The sequence below is a fragment of the Sapajus apella genome, unplaced genomic scaffold, assembly GCF_009761245.1.
Source record: "Sapajus apella isolate SASKATOON/1434 unplaced genomic scaffold, GSC_monkey_1.0 scaffold3, whole genome shotgun sequence".
In the NCBI taxonomy this organism is placed as follows: Eukaryota; Metazoa; Chordata; class Mammalia; order Primates; family Cebidae; genus Sapajus; species Sapajus apella.
The window spans coordinates 1,349,810-1,357,037 of NW_022436943.1; the positions used below are offsets into that span (position 1 = coordinate 1,349,810).

At 32.9% G+C, this 7,228-nt stretch overlaps 1 protein-coding gene across 1 annotated transcript in view; it reads right to left on the reverse strand.

Annotated features, from left to right (window-relative positions):
- VPS13B (vacuolar protein sorting 13 homolog B) overlaps positions 1 to 7,228 on the reverse strand; it is an 823,218-nt gene that overhangs the window by 319,955 nt on the left and 496,035 nt on the right. The gene's annotated exons all lie outside the window — the stretch shown is intronic.

Below are 7,228 nucleotides of genomic sequence, written 5' to 3' on the forward strand. Positions count from 1 at the left end.
GGAGGTTGCAGTGAGCTGGATCATGCCATTACACTCCAGCCTGGGCAAAAAGAGCAAAACTCTGTCTAAAAAAACACCTGATTAAAATCATTTATATTTTGAATTATATGATCAGACATTGGTTCAGAAATTATGTCAAGTAGATTTACAGATGACAACCTATGTTGAGACAAAAGTTTTCACAATCTAAACATTGATAATTAATATTTAATTATGTCAAAACTAATATATAGCTACAGAGGTCAGAATAATGATTATCTTTGCACTACCAGATACTGGCTAGAATGAGAATGAGGAAAGTTTCTGGGGTGCTGGTTTGTGGTACCATGGCTATATATATGTAAAACTTCATTCAACTGTATACAAATGATAAGTATGCATTCCTGTATGTAAGTTCTAACTCAATTTAAAAAATGAAAAAAGTGAGAAGAAAAAAATTTAGCTATGTTCTGACTTTTTACCTATTTTTAGGATCATGTTTGTATTTTTCATTACCTTTTTCAATGTAGAAAACTTTTCAGATACCTGATTTTTGCTCAAAGTTCAATGTTAGAAATGATGAGCAAGAAAACTGTTTCAGATCGAGGAACTATCTGTCTACACCATAGAGGATGGAAGTTCTTCAAGCAGATAAGTATTTCTAGTACCTAAAACACGCCAAATTATTTATTCTAGGACAGTGACCTCAGTGAACACAGAATAAAATATAAAATAAAGATAAGTATATATATTTAAGAGTTATTGTTTAAATTGGTATTTTGGAAAATAATTATTAACTTTGTTTCATGCAAAAACTATTAGTTTTTTTGTTTGTTTGTTTGTTTTGTTTTTTGTTTTTTGTAACAGCATTTTATCTTACCAGGGCTTAGCAAGTGCTCTTATTCAGTGTGTAGAGGTAATTTATTAATGGTACACATTAAATGAATTCAGAGATGATTGCTTCCTAATTTTCTTTTTAGTTAGCTTCTATTTTGGTTTAGGAGATGCCAGTGGACTGGCTGTAAAGGGACACTAGCCAACAAAGGGTAAAATGTGTTGTGCTGAAATTGTAACTACAAAGCTAACACTGCTTCTCACATTTACAGGTTTCTTACACTTGAAGTTGGTCAAAGATTTTTTGAAAAAAAATCCATCGATTCTGTTCAAGCCTTTTGGGATGATGTGCAGGCTACACTATATGAATTGCTATAGGAATAAACATGCAGGTTACTCTTTAGTTACAATATTTGATCTTTGTTATTAAATGAGAAAAATGTAATTCTTCCATTACATCAGACACTTGAGAGCGGCACAATGTTTTACTATATTTTAAACAATTGTCTTATATGTCAGTTGTTATAGTGAACAGACATCATATTCCAGAAGCCCCAAATATGTATTTTAAAGGTATCTTATGCTTTCTCTTACTTGTCTTTAACTCAGAGATGTTTAGATATTAATTTCACATGATAATGTGAATGCCTCAAGGAAAGTACACAATCAGAAATGGTTATGGTAAGATATTAGATATCCAGTATACTTAACCAAAATAGATTTGAAAGAAGTATAAAATAGTTTTTCCAAATTCATAACACAAAACTGTTATGATGGGAACTCTAACATTCTATTATTCTGTAGCTTCTTTCTAACATGAATTTCTAGAAGAAAGTATAAAAATGGCAATAAAAAGTAAATACATTTAAAAAAATTTCCAAAATTTATGACTGTAGAACTTGTAGTCATTTTCAACACTGTTATTGACATAGCTTTTGGTAGTAAATAGAAACATATTCACGGAAACCTATATCCTGCTACAGGAAGCCAAAAAATATGCAGTTACTTTGGTGAGGGCCAAATGTAAATCCATGCCTTCAACTAGATCAGCTGAATAACACCACAAACTAAAACTCTGCCAATAATATTTTCAAACAAAGCTTTTAGGCAAGTTAATCTAAATACCTACTATCCCAAACTCTGACTTACTAAAAGGGAATTATTTGAAACCAACACTAACCATTATAGGATTAGGGTCATAATGTCACTAGATATGAAACATGACCTTTGCCAAAAACCAACACAATGGTTATTTTGAGAATGCTTTTATATAAAGAGAATTAGGAAGAAATTAACAGTTGGGAGGAGGGAAAAGGAAACAGTTTTCTGGGGATTTGTAGAATTTAATCTTAACACTGTGTCTAGAAACTACAGCTCAGTGTTAAAGTTGATGATAAGCTAGGTTTTAGGAGAAACCATAGTGATACATACAGGAGAAATGCTATACCTTGAGCTACATTCATCAGGAATAAAGAAAAGCTATTATTAATGTTTCCATAAAAAAGAATGGATTTCCTATTTTAAAATAAACACAATTTGTTGAAGCATACAAACATAATTGTTGATGATGTTAAGCTCATCAATAAAAGGATGTTAATCTTGTCTATGATTTTCTATTCGTCATATTCCTCAATTTCAACTGCTAAAGTATATGTGTAAAACAACACAAAAAATTTAGTCAATCTCAATCATGAATTTCATTGGTCACATTAATCTAATGTTACTTCATATTGGGAACATTAACCCCATTAAAAGTCAGGATGACCATTTAAAAATTAGCCAAGAGTGTATGTAACAGGAGACATAAATTTGGAGTTTAAAAATTCTTTTGAAGATCCTGTCAAGGTTTTAATGCATGAACTAATTATGTCACTTGCAAATATCTGTATCTTGGATCACTTGGTAGTCCCTCAAGGTTAATTTATTTAAGACCTTCAATAAGATACTTAATTTTCAGGAAGTTATGATTTTTAAAATTTCAAATAAATTGGCTGGGCATAGTGGTTCATGCCTGTAATCCCAGCATTTTGGGAGGCTGAGGCAGGCAGATCACCTGAAGTCAGGAGTTTAAGACCAGCCTAGACAACATAATAAAACCCTGTCTCTACTGAAAATGCAAAAATTAGCTAGATGTGGTTGCGCATGCCTGTTATCCCAGCTACCAGTGAGGGTGAGGCAGGAGAATCACTTGAACCCAGGAAGCAGAGGCTGCAGTGAGCCAGGATTGCTCCACTGCACTCCAGCCTGGGTGAAAGAACGAGACGCTGTCTCAAAAATAAATAAATCAAAATAAATCTCAGTAAATTGAGTATGCACCAAAAAAAATTAAAATACATTCTACATTAATTTTAAAAACTTCTGCTCTTATATAAAACAGTAAATTTCTGCTGAAGAAATGTATATTTTTGTGTCAAATATTTATGCTAATATGTCAATAGCATAAATATTTAACACAAAAATATACTGAAATACAGTGATTTTTGTAATGAAAGTTAAATTTTTCATCAACTATGTTAAAAATAAGGCACATTTTCTCACTCTTCCTGTGACTGATGGTGTGTTATCAGACTCATAGTAAGAAACAGAGTAAACACTGCTGCAAAAGTTGCCCACAAAAAAAAAAAAAAAATAAATAAGCAGATGGAAAACAAATTCTGTATATATTTCTGGAAGAATTCTACTAATGCATGTCTTCTAAGAGTGAAAAGTGAATCAGGTCCCTATCTTTTATAATTCTTTAAAGATTAAATTTCACGGATTAAACTGCCACAGAACAGGGTACACCTGTCGGAAGCCTCACTTATAATAGATGTCTTTAAAAATTTGCCAAAATTACCATGCAGTTTTCATATAATGCTTGTAGACATGTTTTAAGAGAATAAAATTCTCTACGGAGAAAAGCTAAAACCCATGTCAGAATCAAATCTATTAGTACTGAATGCACTAAAAAGGATTAGTGAATGTCTGCAAAAAAATTTTTAAATGTTGAAAAACTTCACAATTGACAATGTTTAAAAAGGAGCTTTGGAATAAATTAGTCACAGATAAAATCCCAGAAGGGACTTCAGAAACCCACAAATATTTATGGTATGAACAAAAAGCTGTATGCAGAAGTTCACAAATGCCCAATTACAAGAAGGATATGCAACTCTCAAGTTAAAGATGAAAGTTTAAAAAACTTTCTAATTAAAAATATTGCAAAAGGAAAAAGCTCTGCTTTGATTATTTTAAAGTTCTCTTACAACAAATGAAATACTCTTGAAAAAAGTATGAGGTAACACTATGTTAAAATCACTATTTTAAAAATCTATTCGAATAGATATGAAAAGCTTTGGTTAGTATTTTACACAATATGCCAGAGCAATGACATAGGTGGTTGATATATGGCTTCCAAATTTATATATTGAATTCTATAAACTCTTATTTTCAGATATATAGCTAGAATACAGTGTTTCTCAATTGCACAGGATTAGTGGGAAGAAAAAATAAATTACTAGAAGCCCTCATAACATAGTCAACTTTAATATAATTTTGGTGTATAAAAAATACATGTGAACAAAGTCATAATTTTTAAAAAATAAAATCAATATTTTTTATCACAATTTATAAAGATACTGATATGGAAGTATACAAAGGGACGAAGAAAGACATTTAACAAAAGTTTGAACTTTTTTTTCTTTCATAATTTTGAGACAACTAGATTAATAACTAAATTTTACTAGGGGAAAGAGAAAATACTCATAACTCTTTTGTTCTATAATGACTTTAAATATCTCTTATAAATAAGAGCCATAAAATATATTGACTTTGTTAATCAGATACATTTATGTAAATATTTATCTGGTCATTTCTCATCTCAGACCTCATAGGAGATGTGAGAAAAACCCTGATGGCAATCAAAATCATTAGCTGGGGAGCTATATTTGTAGAATAAATGCAGTATTAAGCACATTCTGATGAAAATTCTCTTAAAATGGATTGTATGTTCAAGTACCTTTAAGGACCGAAGAGCTCGAAACTGGGATTATAAATGTTTTCAGTATAAATTATGGTGCTAAGGTTGTACTATTAAGTCCGTCCTAGCTGAGATTGTTTTAAGGAACACAAAGAGAATGTATTAAAAATGGTACTTAATGGTTTTTTTGCAATATTTAAATAACCATTAAAATTTAATGGAATATAAATTTGAAATTTCAAAAATAAGTTTCAAACTTAATGCTATAAACTGGTTATAAATAAGACGGTTTAACTAAAGCTGGTATGTCTTACAAGAAAGTCAGATACAAGCAGCAAGATGTAGTGGTAAAGTGCATGCGCAATGGAACTGACGGTCCTGGTTCTGTCACTTATGTGTGGCCTAGGAAAAATTACTCAATGTCTACAGACTGAGTACTTTATTTCTAAAATACAGATAATCATAATACCTGACTCATGAGATTATTATAAGGCTCAACTGAGATCTAGGCATTACATTGAAAGCATTACACAGAATCTTTGACACAAAGGAAGCACTCGATAGATGTTAGCTATTGCTGCTGCTGCTACTACTACTACTACTACTGCTGCTGCTGCTGCTGCTGCTGCTGCTCTTTTTTTGTGGTGTTTTTTTTTTTTTTGTGAGACAGAGTCTCAGTCGGTTGCCCAGACTAGAGTGCAGAGACGAGATCTCTGCTCACTGCAACCTCCACCTCCTGGTTCAAGCGATTCTCCTGCCTCAGCCTCCCAAGTAGCTGGGATTACAGGCACCTGCCATCACACCCAGCTAGTTTTTGTATTTTTAGTAGAGACTGGGTTTCACCATGTTGGCCAGGCTGGTCTCAAACTCCTGACCTAAGGCAATCCACCTGCTTCGGCCTCCCAAAGTGCTGAGATTACAGGCATAAGTCACCACACCTGGCCTACTGCTGCTACTATTACTAATATTGTATTGTAATTGTATAAAGGGAGGTCAGCCGTTGCTGTTAAAGGCCAAACAAAGGAGATATTTCTTCTAAGAAAATGATTATGAAAAATTTCAAAAAGCAAGCAAGATTCAAAAGGGACATTAAAAGATAGATGTGATTCTTAAGGATTTGTTAAAATTAAAAATAGTGTTGAACATCAAAGGAAAAACTATTTTAAAGGATCCAAACCTTCACCAATATAAAGTTCTTCATAACAAAAACCCTGAAAGACTAAACTGTAAGATAGTTGTATTTCAAGAAAGTTAAAAATGCATATATAAACAAGAGCCACAGAAAGGGACATAATAAGTATTATTGGATTAGACAAAATATTTAACTTGAGCAAGAGTCTTATGTAAGGAAGCAATTAGTGGTAAGATTTAGAGTACAGGATGAGGTCAGATCAGAGAGAAAGATGCATTTTTTGGGTAAAAGACAGGGATTTTGTCATATTTAAAACTGAACATTATGATAGGTGTTGAGCAGAGAGTTGATATTCTCAATATTTCAGCATGGTTTGTTAAAGCCCAAACATCTGTGATATTCACACAGCACTGCTGAATTGTGAATAACTTTGCCTTTGTGATTCAATTGGTAACAAAGAACACATCAGCTATAATAATTTCAATTTCTTATATGTGCTGATATACTTGTTCTTCAAGGATTGCCCTGGTAACTATTTCACTGAAGGAAAGACATTCTTCCCTTTTACATTTTATAATCTTTAATAAGGTTTGAGGTCAGGGAACTCTCAGTCACAGTATAGTACATAAGAGTTTTTAAGTTTTAACTGAATTTTAATAGTGAGGAATATTTTCTTGGCTCAAAACAAAAACCAGTGTTTACATAGGTTTTTGATTTTTCCTGTCTAAAACAGTTCAAAAACAGGCCAGTATGATGGCAAGTCTAAATATGATGACACTTAAAGATGAACACAATATATTATTGAGTTAAAACACAAGCTACTATGTAGAGTACAATTCCATTATTTAAGAAAGACAGACATACATGCATAAAGATAAATGGTCTAAGAGTGTTGATCTAACAGTGGCCACAGAGTAAGGAAGTGGTTACAATTCAGAATAAGCCCTGGTAAGGAGGAGTACTGCAGATACTTTGGGGTTATTTGATTTTTAAAAAATAAACATGATTATCCTTTTATTTAGAAAAATTTAAATGCCTTATATAAGTAGGCCGGGTGCGGTGGCTCAAGCCTGTAATCCCAGCACTTTGGGAGCCCGAGGCGGGTGGATCACGAGGTCAAGAGATCGAGACCATCCTGGCCAACATGGTGAAATGCCGTCTCTACTAAAAAAATACAAAAAATTAGCTGGGCATAGTGGCGCATGCCTGTAATCCCAGCTACTAAGGAGGCTGAGGCAGGAGAATTGCCTGAACCCGGGAGGCGGAGGTTGCGGTGAGCCAAGATTGCGCCATTGCACTCCAGCCTGGGTAACAAAAGTGAAACTCCA